Source organism: Haemaphysalis longicornis, unplaced genomic scaffold, assembly GCF_048455015.1.
Source record: "Haemaphysalis longicornis isolate Haplotype H1 unplaced genomic scaffold, Haemaphysalis longicornis Haplotype H1 scaffold_1, whole genome shotgun sequence".
Lineage (NCBI taxonomy): Eukaryota > Metazoa > Arthropoda > Arachnida > Ixodida > Ixodidae > Haemaphysalis > Haemaphysalis longicornis.
In genome coordinates this window covers 182,542,575-182,566,551 of record NW_027526203.1, presented here as the reverse complement: position 1 = coordinate 182,566,551, position 23,977 = coordinate 182,542,575, and the positions used below count along the sequence as shown (strand labels likewise).

Here is a 23,977-nt window from a genome sequence, read left to right as displayed (position 1 = left end):
GGGGATGGTTGCTGCTTTCACAGGGGAGGATATGTCCAGTATGCCAATTTTATTCGAGCTGGAACTTGACCTCTCCCCGCTTTACGCAATATGAGCCTGTTTCAAGGCAGGAAAAATGCGAGAATAAGCCTAGAGGCCGGCAAAACTCACCCGAAAGACCCCTTTTCCATCGTACCCATAACGCGTGCAACCGATATCGCCGTTCTGTTTCGCCATTAACGAACGCATAATCGATTTGATGTCCATAACTCCCCTGATTATTCTGTTTGCGAACTGAATGTTTTCTCGAGCTGATGTTGTCCGTCCCACTTGAAAAATCTCTCAACATAGGCGCAAAGATACCTTCGAAAACGAGATCATGAATGTGTCCCGGAGAATCCACTACGGACACTTAGTGCTGGTGCGCCGAAACAAAACAGGTCGGTCCCAGACCTGGACCTTTTCATAAATGAGCAACCTGTCCCAACTGTGCTGCAGTTGAGAACTTTGGGACCTGCCGCCAGAAATGGCTCTGGGCTCCACACAATCGCCCCCCTCCAGAAGACTGTCACCCAGCTTACGCATGTAATTCAGTGCGTCGCGCATAGTCGATATCTCCTCAAACAATCTGACTCGCTGAAAATAATACAAGACGTACTTATAAGTAGAATCACCTATGAAACACCGTACTTGGCCCTTAAAACGAACGAAAAAGCCAGATTAAATAGAATTATTCGCCAATCCTACGAGACTGGGCTCGGGCTGCCCTCGAAGACGTCGACATCAAAATTATTACATTTAGGTGTACATAACAGTTGGGAGGAATTACAGGAAGCGCTTGAAGAAAACAGAGAATGGGCACACTACTCTTCACCGAGTAGGTTACATGCACGACTCCATCGATTATAGATCAGAAAACAAGCATGGATTTGAAGATCCGACAGCACATACGAGTGGTTCCAACGTTAAGAAACATGCATCCGGAGTACAAGGCCAAAAGAATTGCCCGAGCACCACCATGTCCGTCAGATTTACGACCCAAATACCTGCTATGCGACCGCATCCCCTCATCCGCACCAACCTGCACATGTAAACTGGGTTGTGAATGGAAGGGGACAAGAAATAACATCCTGCACAGTCAATACCTCAGCGATTGACTCTGCGGCACAAGCCGCGATAGCCCACGCCATAGCCCCTCAGGCAGCTTGCAGAAATTATCTACAAGGTCGCATTACTAAAACGGCACTTCATCTTCTTCTAACAAGACAGAGAATTTCTGAAGTTTATATCATTTAGGAGCCAGGACACGAATCCCTTGAGGGGAATAAGGCCGCTCACGCCTCTGCCCGCGGGCCGTTTTTACACCGGGCCGTTTCTCTCACGGTGCAGTCAGCACCTCTACCACCTAACCCGCGACCCCTCTTGCGCTACACAGACATCTTGGCGGACCGCCGACGCAAACGGCGAATTTTCCCCAATCCACACTACCAACTCATAAGGGATGAAGCAACAACATTCAGACGACTACAAACTAACGCATATGCGCACCGAACCCTTCTTAATGCCATTTATCCAACAGACTATCAAGCCACCTGCACCTAATGCCCAGCGCCCTGCACCCTATATATGTGGGAGTGCCAGAGAACACCGGATCAGCAACAGATTCCCAACCCCTCAAAGCGCGGTTGACCAGCAAGGACCCAGCCAGCCGCAACCATGATCCGGGATCCCCTCTGCCGTACGGGTGCCCTAACAACAGCACCTGTTCTTCTCCATAAAAGTTTTATTCATTCATTCATTCTCTCAACCTTAGCCCCCTTCCCCCTCTTACACTTTTTGAAATATTTTTTTTAGGTATTCCACGTGTTTTCCTTCAATCATGGCCACTCATTTCTATCAGCTCACATCCTTTCTACAACTTCTATGACCATTTTAATACATCTTTGTACGATGAACTGCAGTTTTTAAAGCAAAGCTTTACTACTTTCGTCCAGTGGTTTCGCGGCGGATGCGCAATTTCACCTTTTGGCCGGAGACACACCGCCGGGGACACACAACCCTCGAAGCGTATCGCGTGATTCGCCGGGCCCGCTTTCAGCGCTGCGGACAAGGCCCCGTTTTGAGTCGTTTGCTAAGCCCGAACGGTGGCCGCCGCCGCCGCTGCGGCAGGCGACCACCCCCTGTCGGCAGGCGACCACCACCACATATTCCTATGCATGCGCCGCTGGGTCGTATCTTGCTACGTGACTCGTCTCGCGCCAGGCGAAGAGGAACGGCGTGTTCGCCGTGAATGAGCGCCGCGTTCGCCGGGCCTCCTTCTGTGATCGTTGCACGGGACCGAACGGCTTTGAGCCGTAGTCGGCAATACAACTACATCAAAGGTTAAAAAACCGAAACCAAAGCCAAGCTTTTGTTTTGCATATCCAAGGTTAGCTCAGCGAAGCTGCAGCCATTTTTTTTTTCTGCTTCTGAAAAATGTAACTTTGGTTTTGTGAGCATTTTTTTTTATTCTTTACTCTTTCTTGTCGATTGTTGATTTCGCAATTTATGCTGTAGTTTAGCGTCGTATTTTCCTTCTGGGCCTCTCAGTGCACGAGAACAAAAGCCCTGGCTCTTTATGGAGCTTTAATAAACATTGATTCATTGACTATTATTTCGCCTTTTATTAGACTATGCAACCGTTGTTCGCAACATAGTCTGTCGGTCTCATGGATAGCTCACTGCGCGAATGCAAACAATGTTTCGGTGCGCAGTAAAACAACGACACGCTAACGAAGAACAGGATCATTCCGGAATCGATTGCTGTACGGACCTGTAGTGCGCTATCCAATTAAGAACCCCGAGAGGCTACATCACGGTGTCTAGGCCGTTCTCTGTCCCCGCCAGAGGCATTAACACGAATCAATTGGCAGTATTGAACTCTCGTGCTAAATGTTTGCCGAAAACCTGGGCATATTTTCTCTTCTCTTCCTCTATCAGTGTCGTTAGGAATAGAGCTGTCTGGAAGACTATTCGTAGTTTGCATGTATTAGTATTAATATTGTATCTTTGTCGCGATAGGCCATCTGCGGCCAAAGGACGCCTTGACTATTTATTATGGTCGTTAGTGCCCTTTTTGGGGCGAAAACATGAATGGGACGAATTGAAGTAGATGAAAACTATGAAATGGTTGCTGCATAGAGGCCTTCATCTAAAACGTGAACATGGTTATAATGAGAAATAATGATGGCCACTGTATGTTGTGGAAGGCGCCAGTAACCACAGAAACATGCCCCTTGTCCCAGCAAGGGCTGTAAGGGTCACTGCGCATGCGAGGGGACGGCCAGTACTGCGCAGTGCCCTCTCTTATAATTGAATTCGATGTTACACTCCATAAGACCAGTTTCAAATATCTAGATGCGTGAATGAAGTATAAACCGGATGTCGAAAACGTGGGCTAGTCTGCTAAAAGCGATCAGGGGTGCAAAACACTCCATGGTTGTGAAGTTCAGAAAAGGGCGGAGTAACGAAAGCACTTGTCGGATCCGGGCGCTACATTTAAAATGTATGCATAATTTGCGCATTACCTTTTCGCTATCTAAACATTGATACCTTAGAGAACCTGTATTGTTCTTTTTTTTTTTTTGGTTGAGTACCTATTTATTTGTGTTTTCTAATCAAAGGACTGGTTACGCTTTGGGTGTCTTATGTTTGCTGCCAGCAGCATTTTAGCAGCATTTTAGCAGCATTTCCGGAGTCCCCATTGTATCCGCGGTTTCGTTTCTTGATAGCTACTCCGTTTAGCTACTCCGGAATCCGGCCACAGCGCCGCACTGGCCAGTGCTGATTTTATTTCCAAAAATGCTACCCGCCGCGGTGGCTCAGTGGCTAAGGCGCTGCGCTGCTGAGCACGAGGTCGCGGGTTCGATTCCCTGCCGCGGCGGCCGCTTTTCTGATGGAGGCGAAAAGCAAAAACGCCCGTGTGCACGAGGTTTCAGTGCACGTTAAAGATCCCCAGGTAGTCAAAATTAATCCGGAGCCCTCCACTACGGCGCGCCTCATCGACTGCGTTGCGTCGGGGCGTTAAACCCTACAATCAATCAATTTCCAAAAATGCCGCCGAGTCCAGAAACTTCGTGTGCCATCTTCGTGAGTTTTAAATGACGCCCACACATTATAGGTTTAATAAAGCGATTTAGGGCTCATTTTAATACGGTTTACCTTAACGCAAAGCTGTGACCACATGTGTTCTACTGTAATTGAAATATAATGTGCGGCGACTGTAAAAATATTCGAATTTGTGTTTAATATCTGAGTGCTGGGAAAATAGAGGCCGTGTGCAGCGCATGCATCCCACTGTGGAAGCCGACCTCGAGGCAGATATGATATATGTGGTGTATGCGTGCTGATGAGTGTATTATATTAGTTTTGTGGGAACATTTCGCAAGTCAATTTGTCTAAAAAACATGTCACAACAAATAGTAGACATGGTCCGAGGGTGAATATGTCACTAATGTAGGTCTTAACGTTCTCGTCGCTCGAATACGCCGCCACTCCCCATAGGCCCTGCCGCGCAACGAGGAACAGCTGTATCGGGCACAGCAGTGGTGTAAGCATGCTTGTGTTCTAGGCACCCCTGCTCACACTTAACTTAGAGACTTTGCAATGTACATTACTCGTAGGAAAAACAGAAAACCTAGACGAACCCTTGCGTGTATCAGCGGGTCAAGCGTTTTCAATACCGTTCTTATGGCATATTGATAGACACTCCCAGCGTGAAGGCGAGGTACTTTTTTTTGAACGGCATAGGATAGGTACGACAATAACTTATATTGTGTTCATTATATTAAGGAATTTTAATTGCGCTTATGTGCGGAATGAATGTTAACTTTTCGTCCAGCACAACACTCACAAACATCTTCGTTTTTGACAGGGATTGCTACAACAGTGAGAGTTAGGTCAGGCGCCGGGCGGAATCCGCGCTGTTTGGGGAAAGAAAAATTATTTGGAAAATGAAACCATTAAAGAAAAGTATACTTACGTTGCTCTTCGTTGCCTACTTTTCCCCATTTCTGTAATATAGAGAAAATGGCCGGGCGGGGAAAAGTAACCCATCCCCAAGTGAAGGAAACGCAGTATTTTCTGCGAAGCCTTGTGCTGAGCAGTGGTAAAATTTTATCTGTGTTTTCTTGACCACATTGTTGTGTACGGGTGGAGATTTGGCATTGTTTGTGAAATTCTTATCCGTCGTTCTGTCGTACTGCAAATCACATAGTTCGCTAATGCCGAACACAAACTGAGCGCTCAAACAAAAGAAAAAGGAGAGCTAGAGAAATAACCATCGCAATATCATTTATTCGCATTGACTAAAATTTTGAGCTGCACTGCGAGCTCAAACTAATTTCAAAGAAACTGTTCTTAGGTCGGTTCTCCAGCTCACACAAAATAGAGTTCCTTACATTTTCTTCAATTAAAAATTGTAGAGTTCTTTGAGGAAAAGCGTGCTATTGCAATAAGCTTTATTTGCAAGTAGCAACTTAAAATCGAAGTCACACGAAAATTGATGCCCGCATGACGATCGACGTTTGCCCAGCAAACCGCGCGTGCATTGTAATCTCTCCCAACAGTTTGAAGTTCGATCACTTTATGAATGGATTGCCTAGACACCGCTCATTACATTCCTCAAAACACATTTGCATAATGTGCATGCCGAACGACAATTCGACTTGTGCGTAGAAAGTCGGGCAAACTATTTTGCGGGAGCTCCGGAGCCAATTTTCGCAACATTCTTCTGAGTGCCTCTCGCGAGCTCGGATTGATTCGCGCCTGTGCACCCCGTGCAAATAAGGGCTCCCCTCATGGGCGTTTCGTTCTGTGCACGGTGCCTGCTGTCTTCCCCGTATGCACAGAGGGGGTTAATAGGGACCGGACGAACGTAATGCCGCTACGACGATGACCCGCGCATGATGAGTTCTGCCCAGCCCACCCAAGACATCCGGTGAGTGCACTGCGAACGCGCGTTTGTAAGTGCATCACTGTGCGTGTGTGTGCGCATGTATTCCACAATTTGGTGAGGGAGACGTGCGCAGCAAATCAGTTCGCTCGCCAGCACGCCATTCGATGGCTGGTGGCTTGTCTAGCGCCACTTCAACTTCATTCCCGGAGCAAGTTACAAGAACCTGGTCCCTACTTAAGCAACGGTTAGCACTTCTCTGCGTCTCCCAATATTGAAATTTTCGGCATTTGAACTTGTTTGTTTGTTTGTTTGTTTGCTTGTTTGTTTGTTTGTTTGTTTGTTTGTTTGTTTGTTTGTTTGTTTGTTTGTTTGTTTGTTTGTTTGTTTGTTTGTTTGTTTGTTTGTTTGTTTGTTTGTTTGTTTGTTTGTTTGTTTGTTTGTTTGTTTGTTTGTTTGTTTGTTTGTTTGTTTGTTTGTTTGTTTGTTCGTAATCACATGCCGAGCTTCGTCTTCCACCAAATTCACACATTTGCTCACGCGTATTGGTCGTTCTGGAGCGTTGTGGGGAAGCCCGCCTGCGGTTATTTTTAGAGTGTATAGGAAAGGATCGCTGAATGCTGGGATGAATTTTGTTCGCTAACTGCTACACATAAGTTCTTAATTGCTAAACGCCATGAAACATGCCACGACACGAGTCATTGCAATTCTGAGATACATAGTTTCGCTTTTTAGACATCAGAGCGCATTTTTAGGGCTTCTTCGGAGTAGGGAAATGTTCCGTGATTTTGGATTCAGTTATTGTTCCGGAAACCGGCTTCTCCAAAACCCAGGGGCGGGGTCTAGTAAGACTTGCTCGGCGCATAAAGCCGCACTATTTTAGTGGCACAACCGAAGACTGACGTCCTAATACGCGCTTGCTCGTACACAAGTAGAGATGCCGTTACACCACACATAGCGGCGCACGCGGCCGCCCATCAAAGTGCCTCGGAGCTTTTCTACGCCGTAGTTTATCCTTAGCCGTAAGTAGCATGGTTTGCTAAGTACGGTATCAAGATGAGACCCGCCGCGGTGGCTCAGTGGCTAAGGCCTTGCGCTGCTGAGCACGAGGTCGCGGGTTCGATTCCCGGCCGCGGCGGCCGCTTTTCTGATGGAGGCGAAAAGCAAAAACGCCCGTGTGTACGAGATTTCGGCGCACGATAAAGATCCCCAGGTGGTCAAAATTAATCCGGAGCCCTCCACTACGGCTCGCCTCATCGCCTGCGTTGCGTCGGCGCGTTAAACCCTACAATCAATCAATCAATCGGGATCAAGATGAGTTACAGAGATGCAGCTGCCCAGAGCAAAGCATTAGAAACAAGAGAAGGTACAAAAGAAGAAAGACAGAGCGCGGTAGAGGGAAGAGATATACATATTCAAATACAGCGACAAGCAAGCGCGAGTCGGAAAGAAAGCTGTCCGAACCACTCGCTTTAGTTCTGACTATCACGAATACTTAGTCGTCAGGTTACATACAAACGTTGGAATACCGATAAATTGAGCTTCGCGTTGCAGCGGACAGAAAGACTTCCGCAAGCATGGGTATACTGAAAGGCTGCCCGAGAACGTATTAGGGAACTTCAATCAGCGCGGCCATTTGCGTAATGAAGTCCGTCGGCACATAGGCAGGGAGTACGGTTCTCACTAGCGCGTAGGGACGGCCAGAAAGCGCGAGCACTGCCTACAGCTAATGGGCACCATAGCTTTCTCTGTCATTGCGACAGAGCGGTGTCGTCTCACTCCAGTCAGATCCGTGGTAATTATAAGCGTTGATATTGCGATATGTGAACGCCCACCGTTCTCCTCTCTATGGAGACCTTCTGGGCCTTATTAAAGTGTTTTACTAACCTGAAATTGCTGCTAATGATTAAATAATTACTTTTTAAGGAGAAAAAATAGAATGGTACCAAACTGTGAGATGATCACTGTAATTCATCTACATTTACCGCTTGGCAGACGGCCAACCAAACCGAGCGAACACGCAAACGGCCTAGGGACGAACGCAAACAACCACAAAAAGTGCCGCATATTTTCATCTTTTGCGAGCGACAGTGTAGGACAATGACACGCCATTGCTTATGCGATGAGTAGGATCATGATTTCGCTCCTTAGGAGCGGATTGAGGAGGATGAGGAGTGCGCGTGCGTTTTCCCGTGTACGAATATACCCATTCCGTGTGGTCATATTCAGTTCTCCGTCTAATTCCTTCGAAACAGTAATTAACCCTTAACTTTTTCTCGCGGTCTGTCAAGGGAAACGTTTCACACACGTGACGGTCTTTGGTTAATTGAAAGCATTTAAAGAATGAGAGCTGTAACCGGTTGACAAGTGTATCATCATCATCAGCCTGGTTGTGTCCACTGCAGGAAGTGGAAGAGCCCAAGATTTCCAACCGCTTCAATCGGCTGTTTGCTTAGTTCATTTTTGCCCGAACTTTCTCAGTTCGTCTCGTCATTGAGTCCTTGGTCTTGCCCTATTTTGTTTACGGCACGTTGGCAGTCATTGAAGCTAACGGGTGGTGCACCTGTTTTCCATTATACGCATGACATTTCCCGGCGCAACCCCACTTCTTTCGCTTGATTGGAACCAAAATGTCGTTCACCCCAGATTTTACCGTAATCCACGCTCGCTTTTTTTTTTAAATCTTGAAGTGCTACCTCTAGCATTCTTTTTTTTTTTTTTATGGTTCATTGGGCCGATCTCTCAAGGTGCTAATGAGAGCCCAAGTTTCTGCCACATATGTCATTACCGGAAGCACCGATAGCTTGACTACCAGGCTTTTGAGTGACCAGGATAGCTTACTGCTAGAGATTTCAGAATACTTGCTGAATGTAACCCACTCCGTACTCATTCTGCGTATGATTTCGTTTTAATTCTGTACTGCATGTTCAGTGTATAGTCAGGGTTAATTGAAGTGTATATTTCGGCACAACGCTTGTTCGTGTTTTCTGTCGCTTAATAAGAACCATCTCTGTTGCCTTTTGAGAAAGCGCGATTGAATGAAAAAGCAAAAAACAAAAACAAATAAAAAGGCGTCTGGGCTTACGTTTTCGGCGATGTTACCAAGGAAAGGAAAGGTCTTTCTAATTAAGAAGCAGCGTAAGAATGCTTAGGCATTAGACGACGATTCTATGGACATCTGCCGCTTTTCAGCTGACAAAAACTTTTCAGCTCACACAATGGCCTGAAATCTGCAAAAAGTCCTACCAACAGCCGTTGCTTTATGAGTGAATCCTAATGCGTCGTTAATACGAAGCGACGGGGTTTAAAACTATTTCGGTGTCATACGTTTAACTCATTGATTGTAGGGTTTAACGCGCCGACGCAACGCAGGTGATGAAGCGTGCCGTAGTGGAGGGCTACGGATTAATTTTGACCGCCTGGGGATCTTTAACGTGCGGTGAAATCTCGCACACACGGGGGCTTTTGCTTTTCGCCTGTCAGAAAAGCTAGCGGCCGCCGCGGCCGCGAATCAAACCCGCGACCTCGCGCTCAGCAACGCAACGCCTCACATTCTACGATTATGTCAATAAGCTAAGTGTAATAGCGAGGTTGTTGTGCAGGGAGAGTATGTGTAACTGCAGTTATACATGGCCCGGAAACAAGTACAAGTGAACGATACCACGAATCCTCCCAACAAAGGGCAGAAAAAACATAAACGGCGATTCCGGATTGTAGAACACTGATCGTGAGTTGAAAATAAACGTTCATTTTCCAATAGGTACGTTTTCAATTGATGTAATGTACACGGTAATTCCATTCATCAGCGAGTGGGGCACAAGCGAAAATGGGTTGATTAATTTGCCATAAGTAGTGCCCGCTTAAGGGGATGGAAAATCATGCCTGGCACGCAATTGGGTGTTATTTCTAGTGATTCAAAACACTTGCCAATGGATAAATTTCGATAGGTACTGTAATAGAAAAATACATCAAGGTTCAAAGAAAACGATTTATTCTCGATTTGAATAAATTCTGTAATAAAACGCGCATGGATCGATCTATGCAAATTGAAGAATTCATGAATATTCAGATGAAGAAGCCAATTATAAGTACATATTTGCAGCGGTTTTCACCAGGCCCGAAAGGGTGTTTATCTCATACGTGCAGTGCACACAAGAATAGGCGCTCAAATATACTTAAACGTGGTACAGACGACGCAACCTGCAACCAGTGAAGCCCGTGTTGTACCTGGTGTGCGCCTGGCTGCAAACTAAGCGCGAAACGGAAAATATTAATCTAGTAATCTAAACACACGCAATACCAGAAAACTTAGGCATGAAATTCAATGGCAACCCCTCTACTATAATTTAATAGAGCGATGGTTCCACATTTTTACTGTAACTGATTTACGTCAGGATTTTAACCTTTTTTGAGATTTTATATATATATATATATATATATATATATATATATATATATATATATATATATATATATATATATATATACAAACGTTGGATACACAGATACAAAGAGTCGGATACACAGCAAGAACAATAACAAACAATGTTTACTTACGTAGCGGCAACGGGACTTGCCTTCATCAGAGTAAAGTTACATGATTTTGCTGTATATATATATATATATATATAGATATATAAATATATATATATATATATATATATATATATATATATATATATATATATATATATATATATATATATATATATAGAGAGAGAGAGAGAGAGAGAGAGAGAGAGAGAGAGAGAGAGAGAGAGAGAGAGACTTTGTTCCGATTTTGCGTTATTATTATCTTTTTTGTATTCCCTGCTAGTGTAGATGTAGCGACTGTCTTCAGGTACCGGAGACTTTCTTGTGCATCTCCGGAACGTCATGACACTTGAGAAACAGGGAGTTAATCGGGGACGACAGACGTATAAAGTGAAACCACCAGAACCTAAATTTCGCAAGCAATTGCTGATTTCAGGCTCGACGAACTTTGTATGTTTAAAAGATTTAGTAAGCCGTTTTGTTTCTATACGTGCTCACAGCAAAGAAGGCCATTCAGTGTGCCCATTTTCTCCTCATTGAAACGCGTGGTACCATCAATTTTTCAATCAACAACTTTTTCACGAAGCACCTCGAGAGAACAACGCTTGCATGTCTGCGTGCGCGCGTGCGTGCACACACACAAGCGCTGCCGCATACACAGAAACGTGCGCACACGTGCATGTAAATATGCGCAAGCGCGTGGCACAATGCCCACTAAACAGCTTTATGCACGCAAGGCACGAGTACGCTGTTCGATGATATGCTAGTGCGTGTGCATGCCCTTCTGTCCTTCCACGCCAACGCCGATGACCTCCTTGACCACTCGGCCTGCTTAGCCTCTTTCTTTCGGCGTCTGCCGCTCGAGAAATGCCATTAATTCCCTACAATGTGGGCCACGACGACATAAGAAGCGACCTGAAGGCACAAAGCCGGCTACAACCACCAAATTTTCATTCAATAAAACCTGTCGTCTCGAACGTGTCAAGTTCCAAAGAAAGGAAAGGAAGATTACGGGAAGGAATTCGCGAACCTTTTGCGACGGCCATTCAAGATGTGCACTGCAGTGCGACAGCCGCGAGGGGAAAGTACAGGAATACAGATACGACGTGCCCCCGGGCGGCAGACAAGCTCTGGACAGCCACAGCTCGGACGCTGGACAGACAGACAGACAGAGAGAGAGAGAGAGAGAGAGAGAGAGAGAGAGAGAGAGAGAGAGAGAGAGAGAGAGAGAGAGAGAGAGGGAGAGGGAGAGGGAGAGGGAGAGGGAGAGGGAGAGGGAGGGTTTGACATCTCGACTCTGACCACACCCGCTTTGGAGCTCGGGCACGACGAGAGGGTTTACTTTACTGCGGTTGCAAGCTTTTCCTATGGCTACCGCCCTCCGCCCCGCTGCCCTGACCGATGGGCATGGAGCGAGAAAGTGGCCCTCGGCCGGGAGCAGCGAGATTGAGCTAGGGCGCTGGAGCCGCTAAATAAACACCAGCCCGGGAGACGCCCCGATGACAGATTGCGCGCCATGCGAGCTTGAGGGTAGGGGGCGTCGCTTGCGTCCGTCGGGAACGCCGTGTTCAGCGCACACAAGCAACCCTTTCACACCAAACACGGTGCGCATTCTTCCGTTTTTCTCGTTACACCCGCGCGTTGGGACTGCAGGTAAAGACAGGGTAAGAAGTACGCGTTCCCGGATCGCCGCAAGGTTCACCGCGCCTAACGCTGTACGACATGCGTCCCCCTTCCCCTCTTCGTACCCTGAAATTCGCATAGAAGAAAGCTCCGCCAACCACGACAACTTCCGCTTTTCTAAACAAACCAGCCCCACGCATGGTTTTGATAAACTTTGGCATGTATGAGGTCTCGAACTGTTCTCGAATGCGATCGCGCATAAATAATTTCCATCAATGCACTGCGCTGTCTTTGACAGAAAGAGACTGGGAGAGCGAGAGAAGAGCCTGGGGCAAGCTTCCTTCATAAAGCACGCCAGCGAAATTGCGTGGTTAAACCCCCTTCGAACGAGTCGGAAACATCCCACTCTGTAGGAACCCGAAGAAATGCCGAGCTGCCACAAATGATAGGCTGATGGCCCGAGCTTTGCTTTTTTTTCAGTGCATCGGGTCTTTCGTACAAGACGACACTCTTGTGACGTACGAAATTCAGTAATGGTGCGGCTGGTAGTAGAAAGTCGGCATCTACCGCTTAAATCTGATTTAAAAAGCACATTTTGATTCGCTGATGGCTATCCTTCAAGTTTTTTTCTGAAAGTCGATTTTATCAATAAAATTTTCATTCAACGCAACATCAGGAAGCATTTCTAGAGAAAATGCGCAAACAAACCACTTCCGCAGTGTGGTTTTCGTTTCTTCGGGGAATAAAACCCGCCAAGGAAAAGCGCACGTCATTGGCCATCAACAAAAACAAGTCAATCCATCGCGCTGTATCCACTGGCATTGGTCGCCCGCAGTGCGGCGTGGCGGTCTTCACTACGGTCGGTAGCTGCCTAACGCTGTTTTGTATTGCGTGAACAATACATCGCCCATGTCGGCAAAAATCTCCGCCGCCGATCCGTTGTCGGAAGGCCACGGAAGAACACAGAACGGGGCACGTGGGGAGAGAGGTGACGTCAAGCCTAGCTAGCAGCGGTGCCGCTGCCTTTGCGCAGCTGCAGGCTTTGCTCGGGATGCGGCGGCTGCTCATGGTAGTAAATGAAATAACTGTTCTTGTTCCTTGCTAACACTTCAATATAATGTTAAATACTTAGCACTATAGTTCTACGACCCGCTTAATTGGAGCCTTCACATTGAATGCGTTGTCAAACGTTTAAAAGCAGTGTGTGCTCCCCTATAAGCGCTGCGCTCTATTTGTAGCACTTGGGTTAAAAAACTGGTTTACAAAAGTTTAGTAGAGTCCATTATAAAATACGGAATTTCAATATACGGTCTTTCATCATCTTATAACCTCAATTTTCTGAACAATATCCTCCATAAAATTGCCTACAACCTCGCTTATAGTACAAAGCACCATGGCGAACCAATCCACGATGTTTTGAAACACTTTAACGTTTTACCTATTGGGAAGCAATTTATATTTGATGCTTTTTGTGAGCACTTCTATCAGAATCAATTTAAAGTTGTTAATGATAAAGCGAGGTCTCTAGGAAACATTGAGAAGTTTGTATTGCCACGTGTGTACACTTATTACGGTAAAAGAACTCGTGCCTTTTATGTCCCACATTTATTTAACAGAACTAAAAACGAGCCAGTAGTCATTAATATGAAGCAGGCAAAAACATTTTTGATGTGATTTATTGCAGCTTTCGAATGAGTGCATTGTGCTGTTTCACACGTAGCTAAAACCATTACACTTTTTTTTTTGCGGGCGAGCGTTACCAATACCTTTGCTGTTTAATTAGGTAAAAAGTCCCTAAGTCCCTTGGGATTTTGGAGTGTTATTTTTCTGTTCTTCTTTTTCTGGGCACAGAAGTTGCTCAGTTTGTTCGACTCTTTGTGCTTTCGATTCTCGGATGTCCTAATTCGCGTCCTCCTGATGACTGCCCAGCGACTTGCGCAAGCCATGTGGCTTATGCGGGCTTGATAACACTGTAATTTTGAAGTGTAAACAAATATTATAATTATATTATTATTAAATGCAGAGCATTTCTTAGCCTCGCCTGTTCCTGCGTCGGACGGTGTCAACAGTTCCGCGTCCGCAGCAGGTGCGCCTCTCCTTCCCTCCTCTCTCTCAACAGCAGCTGGCGCGCGCATGCGTCGTAGTCAGCCCGTTCGCTCCGTCGCGGTCTCGGCGTAACAGGTGCGTGATAGCAGCGCGGTGGGACGCGGAAGGGCGCGCGCTGCTTGCGCATGCGCGCTCTCCCCCCCGTACTGCTCTCCCTCTACTGCGCGCGCTGAAAATATAGCGGCTAGCGGTCGCTCGTGTTTCAGTCACTGCGTTGCTCCTTCCTTCCTTGGTTGACGCTCGTGCCCACGTTTACTCGTGTCTGCTACTCCAGCATCACGGAAGAAGCGATGGAAGCAACACTGCCTTCAATCAGTACTGAGGCCCCAATGCTCTGCATTTACTCGTGTTCCCCTCGCGGGAAGGCGCGGGAATTTTTAAGGCTCAGTGAGCTTCGATTCGGAATTGAAAAAGACGTACGCTGGCGGATCTTTAAGAATGCGTGACAATCTCGTTGCTACGCTGACGAACGGCGACGATACGCTCAAACATGCTTGGCCGCCACCGCAGCCAGCTTTACCTCACGTTACCCTGAGACACCTGCATAACATTTCCTGACGTGTCACCCGCTTTCTAATAGAAACAGGAGAAATTCCTGTTTGGGCTGCCCATCCGCGGTGTGGCGCTCGCCGGCGCACGTCCTGCCTTAGGCCACTGTAACCCAGGGTCTTGGAACGAAATGTTTTATTATATTTTCAACCAAGGCAACGTCTTTGTCCCCTTTATTTGGCGGTCACCGATTATGTTTACTGACAAAGCGAACAATGAACGCCGAGATTACAGGACCGACTCAATAGCCATGCCAAATGCTGGTTCCGGTCCACATCAGCGACAGGCAGTACGGGTCTTTCACCCGCTCGGGGCTTTCGTGATTGGCGCACATCATTTTCCCCGTATAATCCTGTGACACACGTGATGTATAAAATGCTTTTCTTTCTAAGGAGCAGCGTTGCAGAGTTGGAACTCCGAAGCTTTCGGGAATGTTTCGGGAAAATATTGATAGCAATGTCTTCTGGGATTGAATTTGAGTGCAAAGACGCGCAAATGTTCGGAACGCGAATGGTCCGCGTTTACGACTAGCTGTGCCTATTTTCGGCTACAGTGTACTGCGTGGATGGATTGTCAGCGCTAAATAAAAGTGGTCTTTAAAACAGCTTCCATTGGACCTAATGCAAGCGATGAAAGTGGCCAGCAGGGCTGTGCTACCATCAACTATTAATTATCAATACGGCATTTCCAGCGTAGCAAGGAAGCGACTGGAAAAACTATACGCGTACAAGTTGTTCTCTCGGAACGCGGTTCCAGTGTCCAAGCCACGCCTTATGCGTTTTCCGCCTGCATTTCTTTTCCATTCGGTGTTCCAGGAGGCTAAGGAACAGCTATTCTACCCTTGTTAAGTATAAATGCTTCAATATAAAAGCGGCGCGTCGTGGTAGTTCAATTATGCGAAGAGCATGTTTGGTGTCCTACGATTGACAGTATAGTTCGCTGGCCGACCCCGAAGTCTTTTTTTTACTGGTACTATAAATCATTGTTATTGAGTAAGCGGCGGGTCTAGGTTACGCACAATTGGCAACCCTCTTTCCCAGGAAAGGGTTGCCTTTACAGCTTTCGCTGTGAAAACGTATTGAAATGCATGTACTGCAAGCATGCAGGCAACACGGCGTTGAAGTTGCGGCTACGGCGTACCACAGCACACCGATATATACAATAAGAACTGTGCCGACCCATCACGTGATGAATGCGTATGTATTATTGAGCATACCTACTCTTACGGCTCGCCGGAACAAAGCTTGTCACAGATCTACAAGTGCAAAGCGGATAAGTTAAGTGGAGGGCGAAAACGGTTCCGGCATCACCTATGTCAACCTACAAGAAAAAACAGAAACGGCCGGGGTGCTGGCTTTGTAATTTCCCTTGATTTCCGTCCTTCGCTTCTCCTATTCGTTCATATTGAACTAGTCGAGCTCTTCGAATTTGGAAACTTTATTGACGCTGCGTTGAGCTCCTCACCCACTTCCGTCCCAGCAGTAAGGGAGAAAATCGAGTGGAAATGAAGACATGCGGTGCATCTCAGTGCGCCACGAGTAACATTTTAAGACGTATGCGAAGACTGGGATGCACAAAATGCGTCGAACAGTGCGAACCAAGGCGGGTAGTGTGCTCCGATGTGGAATGCAATTAACAGCGCGAGTGCTGCGGGCAACGCCCCGGGACGCCGGCTGCGCGACTCTTGATTGTGAGGCGACGCTACTCAGACAACCACCCCCATTTTTAAAAGCAAAGCTTTACTAGTCTCGTCGGGCCATTCGCCGTCGCGGCGAATTTGACCTTCATTTGACCGCAGCTGCGCCGTATCCTTGGAAACGCATCACGTGATTCGCCGTGCCGAGCCCCGCCGACGGCCGCGTTCACTTGGCGCCCGCGCTCTCCGTAGCTGGGTAGCCGCCGGACCACGTGACTCACTGCGTGCATGCGAGCTTGTCCATGGACGAGAGCGAAGCCGAGCCGTCTGTCCTGAGCGTGGGGCGGGAGCGGGAGGCTTTGAGCCGTCGTCAACAAGCGGCGACTGACTCCGCAGATATCGCCCGGCGAGCTACTTCATTGGAGAGAGAGAAAGGACTTTATTGAGATAACAATGCTGGTGCCGTTAGGCGCCAGAGGGAGTGGGGCCCACTTCACGGGCTCCATATGCTCTTCGGGCCTCCAGGCCCCCGCGATCAGTAGGGTCTGGTCCTCCAGGGCGGGGCTGAGCCGCAAAGTCTCTCATCGTTCAAGTGAAGCGTTGTTGGTCGGGGAAGGGGAGGGGGGACGGTGCGGGAAAAGTAGCACTCTCCAATTACGTGGAGAGGGTCCAGAATGTCAAGCGCCCGAAGCTAGCGTCGGAGACTGAGGAAAAAGAGAGCCGTTCCTTTTGGAAAACGCCGGACGCGGGACCACAACCGTAGGCAGGCTTTGGACAAATAGTATAATAATTACAGCTAAATGAAAGGTTAACCAAGAGAAACCAAGACTTAACCAGGCTGAGCCAAGCTTCCTCTTTGCATATCCAGGGTTAGCTAAGCTAAGCCGCAGCCATTTTGTTATCGATGTTCGCTCCGTTACAGCGCTGCTCCGGCGAACTGCCCATGGCCCCTTTTTATTTTAATGCGAAAGCATGAAATGTCTCAGCGAAAAATCCCGCGTCTGCGTTGTCTGCAGCACGAAAACGGCAATAAAATTCACATTGGCTGTGCACACGGCTATGCGCCGGCCTGACATCCCCATTGGCTGCGACTTGTCATGGGGCTCAACAAGCACGCGTAACTCGAAGTCAAAGCGGATGCGCGTCAGAAATATAGAGAAACGCACGGCAACGCAAATTATTCGTCACGAAATCCGCGAAACCGGTGGGGGCACCGCGCGTGCGGAGGGGGGGGAGCGGGATGTCTCCGTCGGAGTGCCTTGTGCAAAGGGAAGCCGGCAGGGGACCACGTCATGCAGTTGCCTCACCCAGAGGTGCAGCAGTCTCCGGCGAGCCGGGTGCTCTGCGCAGCGCATCACCGCACTGACTTCCGGCACTGCGATCGCTTCTGCTATGCATAGCAGCGCCCACAGCTTCTGTCATTTTCCTTCAGAGCCCCGTCATCTCCATAGCGTTAAACTGGACACTAATGTTTTCGCAATCACAACTCATAATAACTGCTTAGGTCCTAGGACACTTTACGTTGTCGTAACAACCCATCCAATGTGCCTTTTAATTGACAACTCACATATGTTCCATTATGTACTTCCGTGTTGCGTGAAATTTACCCAAGGGTTTTCGTGCGCTAAATGTTACCATGTTGGAACCTTGCCACCAGGGCCAGTAGTTGGGAAAATTGTGTGCATATCTAACTTGCTTCCGTGGATGCTATTACGGATGTAGTGCCTTTGCAATAATACGGGTCCCCGTTTGTCGGTCAAACGTGACACTCCCGTATGCTCGTTTCTCACGGAAATACGCGTAAAAGCACATTGTATGTTAAAAAAAAAATCTTGTCAAATACCAAAGTGGGTCATCCTTTTAGGTTATGGCCCATATTGATACGCTTTGAGTCACAACGAAATAGGCATAGCGAAATACTAATTATTGGTATCCCGATGACACGGAATGGTACCAATAGCGAAAAGGAAGCTTTTAGCATTCCGTTACGATCCGCATTCATTTACCCTGATGGCAGTTTTAATGATATAAAAATGCAGTTTTATCAGTAAGGATTACCGGGATTCTGCCGAACTATTTATTTCTTAGCCAAGTGAGAAGCGCTCCTACCAACAACGTCGCCTGTACTGTAGAGTAGAGGTGACCCCCCAAATGCGCCATGACCCCCCAAGTCGTTAGCCCATGGCTAACGATTTGGGGGTGCCGTGAATGCATCTCTTTCCCACGTGTTGGCCAAGAGGTGCAAACCAGCACGTTAAAGGAGTACTGACACGAAATTTTCGTGTTACGTTTTTTTCTCGCTACAATGGGTGCCTATTAGACCACTAATCATGGAATGGCACATTAGACGGTCGATCGCAGCGTTAAACAATCATTTACGGCGTCGTTTATTCCCGTCAGTTTCGGTTTCGACAAAACGAACGCTGAGCGTCCGCCATTACAGGAGGTAGTACCTGACGTAACCATTCTTGCCGCGCCGCTGCCGCTCTGGAAGAGCGCGCGAGTGCCCAGACCGGCCGAGGTCTTCACCACGGATGTCTTCACCGTCACCACGCGCCCGCGAAGCATGACGTCAGTCCCAAAGCCATGACGTGTACACATGCCGGTGCAGTGCGCGCCAACCACAGCCAGCGCGCCGGCTTGTCACGGGAGCCCCGACGTCGGCAGTTTGGGGCAAGTATCAGATGATGTCATGTTGGCCCGCTCTAGGCTTTCTCGTGCGGGCTAAGATTAAAATGGATTTAAAATATGTTACATCGAACGGTTGCTATTGAAACTTGCTGGGAGATATCTCCTGATAAAAAGGAAGTATTTTACATAGTTTTCTCAGCTTTGAAATGTCGTGTCACTACTTCTTTAAGACTACGGCCAGAATCGATCGATCGATCGATCGATCGATCGATTGATTGATTGATTGATTGATTGATTGATTGATTGATTGATTGATTGATTGATTGATTGATTGTAGGGTTTAACGCACCGACGCAACGCAGGCGATGAGGCGCGCCGTAGTGGAGGGCTCCGGATTAATTTTGACCACCTGAAGATCTTTAACGTGCGCCATATACACGGGTGTTTTTGCTTTTCGCCTCCATCAGAAAAGCGACCGCTGCGGCCAGGAACCGAACCCGCGACCTCGTGCTCAGCAGCACAACGCCTTAGCCACTGAGCCACCGCGCCGGGGTACACAGCTAGAATCATGGTAAAGTAAATTCCAGTTGGACCTGCAAGGCTAACCCCATTCGGGTGCAGCATCAAGTGCACCAAGGCTATGTACAGGCGCGGCCACTGTTGCATGCAACACGGCAGCGCGTGGCCACCGGCGCTGCGGCCAGAAGCGCCACCACCGGCGCTGCGGAAATTTTGCGGCCCATGTGAAATTACAAAAATTAGTGCCAGCGGTGGAGGTAGCTGGCACTGCTTGCGCATGTGCCGCAAGGTTGCCACAGCGCCCGTGGTGGCGCCCCGCGGAGCCCGCTGCCGTGTTGCATGTAATAGTGGCTGCCCCTGTGCAATCTACCTGTGTGCGGGGGGATGTGATGATTGTTGCTTTGTGCCGCAACAAGGAAATAAAATTCTGCAACTAAGAGATATGTTAGCTATAACAGCAGATACAATCACTCCCTCACTGTATAATCCCGGATAAAATAGCGCTCACGACAGATAGAGCGCTCTGAGCTTAGATGTGGGCTTGTATCGCTTCAGGATGTGCATTGAAAGTTTTGGAAGTATCGCGTAGGCCTAAATGTGCAGCCAGTCTTCAAGTGAGATGGAATACAATATTAACGTGGATGAGCAAGGTATAAGCATGCATATTTCGTCATTAATGGTCTCCACGCATTTTTATGCTTCCGTGCTCTAAATTAAAAATCGTCCTCATCAGAGAAACGAATTAGAAGTGCCAATAACGGCACTGACCAAGCCAGTTGGCAAATGATTATGCTTACCATGGAATTTGACCCGAAAACGTCATCCACGAAGACCTCATTTTCGGGGTATATGTATTTCACCCTTCTCAGAATTCACCCGTTAAGGGTCCGTTCTTTTTGCCAAAAAAAGGTGATAGTGCGAGGTATACGGGGGTGAACCTAAACCTGTATGTGCCCCATAAAGGTTTTCTTTTTTTTTTTTGTGCAAGCAAGCAAAGGATTCTTTGTGTTCCTGGTCTTTGCGAAGATAAAATGAAAATAAAGTGACACAAAATGGCAGCATCTCCACTCCGTGGATGATGACGAGGGTGCGAAGTACGGGGACTCGAAATGACATCCAAGTTGCGCCCCGAGTGACATGCGATTTGCGCCCCGACCGTCATTCGATTTGAGCCGTGAGTTGCACCTTGATAAATGAAGCTGCAACTCACGGCTCAAATCGAATTTCGCTTGATTTTCGCTTGATGGTGGTCTGAGCACGGATGGACGCGGACGGACATTGGGAGGTCCTATGGTTAAAGAGGACTGTGATTTGGGCGAGTTGGTACTATGGTCCTATGTACTCCGAGTTGGTCCTATGGTACTCCGCACCGTTACAGGTGAGGGAGTAAGCGCAATAAAGAAAAAAAAAAGGTGAGGGAGTAAGCCGTTTGACTCTCGGGTACTAACTCACGGTCGTAGACCAATGAGTAAAACGACTGACGCTAACTCTGGGTGGACTACCAGACCCAGGCTCGAATCCTGCCGGTGCCTGTCTGATTTTTTGCGATTGCAAATGCTATGCGCACGGACGCGGACGGACATCGTGCGGTCCTAAGGTGCTGCGCACCTAAAAAACGGCCCACATTTTGCGCCGTTTCTGACCATTACCCCATGGTGCAGTGACGCAACAACCTAACCGACGATGATACAAACAGCGGCTCATGAAAGGTCAGCACTGCACTGCTTTCGGACTTCCGCAATTTTTTCTCGTCCTCCTCAAATAACGCGCAGTGTCGCTTCAGATGATTTCGGAACGTTGTCGTTATTCTAGTTGCTGTTTGTAGAACACAGTTGCACATTTCGCGCACTGAGCTTTTGACGGCAATAGGCGCGTAATGTTACCATGAGTGATTTGACCCGGTGCGGTGGCTCAGTGGCTAAAACGTTGTGCTGCTGAGCCCAAGGATGCGGGTTCGATTACCCGCCGCGGCGGCTGCTTCTCAGATGGAGGCGAAAACCGAAAACGCTCACGCGTAGAGATTTCGGCGCACGTCAAAAAAGGCCCAGGAGGCCAAAATTAATCCAGAGCCATCTACTACAGCGCGCCACTTAAAGGGACACTGAAGACAAAACCGAAGTTGGTCTAAATAGATAGACTGGCATCCGCAGAAAACGAATATGCCAGTCTCTGGAGCAGTACCTTGAAAATAATCACGTAAATATTCACAAAATGAAGCTATCAGTCGCCCAGCAGTGATGTTGTAAATGACGACTAAGCGGATGTTCCAAGAGTTACGTGACGAACTACAGAACAAGAACCGCACTACGCAATCTCTCAAAGGATCACTTAAAATATTTCTTTACACGTTAACTTTCATAAGTCATAAACAATTATAAATGTACAGGTATTATTTAGGCCACGCCTTAATTCGCAAGAGGCCAAGCCGCGGGGCGTGTGGCGATTGCGATGGTTATTGCAGGTTCGGCGTAGTCATATGTCTGTTATCTCCTTCTTTATATTATGGCGACAAGTAGCGCGTCGGCTTTCCACGGTTGCGCTATTCTGTGGACAGTAATTTGCGCCTGATAGACCAAGTTTTGTGCTCATTCACGTAGCGCTGTCAGCGCGAACCAAGTTTTGCACCCAGGCCGGAGGCCGAAGCTGTATGCTGTGGTTGCGTTCGCTTCGCGTGCGCTTCGGTATGAAATTCGACTGAGTGCTCCTGCGGGTAGACTGTGCTTCCTATGTTGGAATTGGCGAGTTCTAGTAAATCGGGAGCTAGCGTTTAGCGCGCGCTATTCCTCGCGCGCGCCCTGGTGCGCATGCGCAGTACGCAAAAGGACGGTTTGCGTATTGCGGGCGGCTGGCGCTGGTCTCGCGAAACTTGTTTGCACGAAAGGACCTGCCCCAGTTGGCCGCTGCCGGCCGGAATGGTTCTGTGCCCGCGCGCCTCTCCTTCACCGACGATCTCGCGTTGCTGACAATGACAGGTAGCCGCGGTCGCACGGACACTAGACTGTACAGTCGCGTGCGATTTGAAGGTTGTCGCGCGAGCTTCGACCGATAACGACGATAACGCCCCCGTGCGGCATTTTTCGGTGCGCCTGGGACCTAGTTTATGCATTCTCCTCTCCTTCGGTTGCTGTTCCTTCAAGCAGTCATCACTCCCGCGGCTAGTAAACCACCCTTTTCGCTTTGTGGTGCTTTTGTGTGGTTGTAATCACGTGTGGGCTTTCTTCTTGGTTATCGTGAGCAGTGATAGCACCCATTGGTATAAATGTCCGGTATTTGCCGACAGTGTGTTTGTGCGCACCTTTCGAGAACTGCTGTAAGATACGACAATTGGGATGTCCTCTCTGGGTGCGCGATAGCAAATGAGGAAGGGGTTACTGGTTTTGCCGCGGTAGTGATGGCCGCTTGAATAAACAGCGACCGAGGGAGAGAATAATGCAGGCGCAGTAAAACAAGCCGCGCGGGGGCGTTATCGTCGTGGTCGGTCGACGCTCGCGCGATTACCTTCAAATCGCACGCGACTGTACTTCACTGTATCACTGTGCCAATTCCGTACCGAACACAAACGGGTGTGGGGGGGGGGGTAGCGGCGTTTACCTTGGGTAGCGTTCGTATGGGCGGGTTGGCTTGATAGTTACCGGTTGATATCCTAGATGGCGCTAGCGGCGATTCTGAGCAGCACCACGCCATTAGCGGAGCGTTGCTGGCGCTGTACTAAAAGGGGGGTTGGTAGAAAACGTTTGCGGAGCGCAAGCGCAATATTTCGCGCTACACTAAAACTCTCTATTATTATCATTAGCGACAATTCAACCCCACAATGGGTATGAAGAGTGTGCGCAATTTTTTTTTTAAATCCTTCACGGTTTTCGCTGGAGTGAAGTCACTTGTTCGTCGCCGTAAATCCCCAGAAGCGAGTGCTACTTTTACGACGAACGGGGGGCAATCGATCGCCTGTTAATTTCGCGCTTCGGCCTCAAAGCGCATGCCATGACGATGTGTCTGTTCGAAACCACAGATTGATTGTCTTGATGTTGAATACAAGAAATGTGTGCGTCAAACCGGGTCTTTTGACTCAGGGCGTTGTGTGCTGCTATGCTTCCAGTACGGTGCGTATTTAGGTAAAATGATACTAATTGTATCATGTTATGCACGCTTTTCATTCCATACTTGCTCGAAGGCGTTTGTTAGTGGCAGTATTGAATGACTCTGGTAGTGGTCTAAGCGCTCCTAAAAGCTCTAGGCACACTTTTGGCAGGTGGGCTAATAGGCAACTCGCTTTGCAAAACATTGAACAGGTGACTCAATAAGCGTTACCATATTAGGTTACGGCCTTATACCACATCGCGACGGAAAATTGACGAAACGTTCTACTAAAACTCACGTCGTGGTGCCGACGTAGCGGGCAGCAAAAATTTAGCATTGCACGTTGTTACAAGTTGAACTAACAGATGGTGTCACGTTGTTAAGGCGAGTGC

At 48.0% G+C, this 23,977-nt stretch overlaps 1 protein-coding gene across 1 annotated transcript in view; it reads right to left on the bottom strand.

Moving 5' to 3' along the window:
• The window catches only part of LOC144139907 (bone morphogenetic protein 1-like), a 678,031-nt gene that overhangs the window by 320,725 nt on the left and 333,329 nt on the right, over nucleotides 1-23,977 (bottom strand). The window lies entirely within an intron of this gene.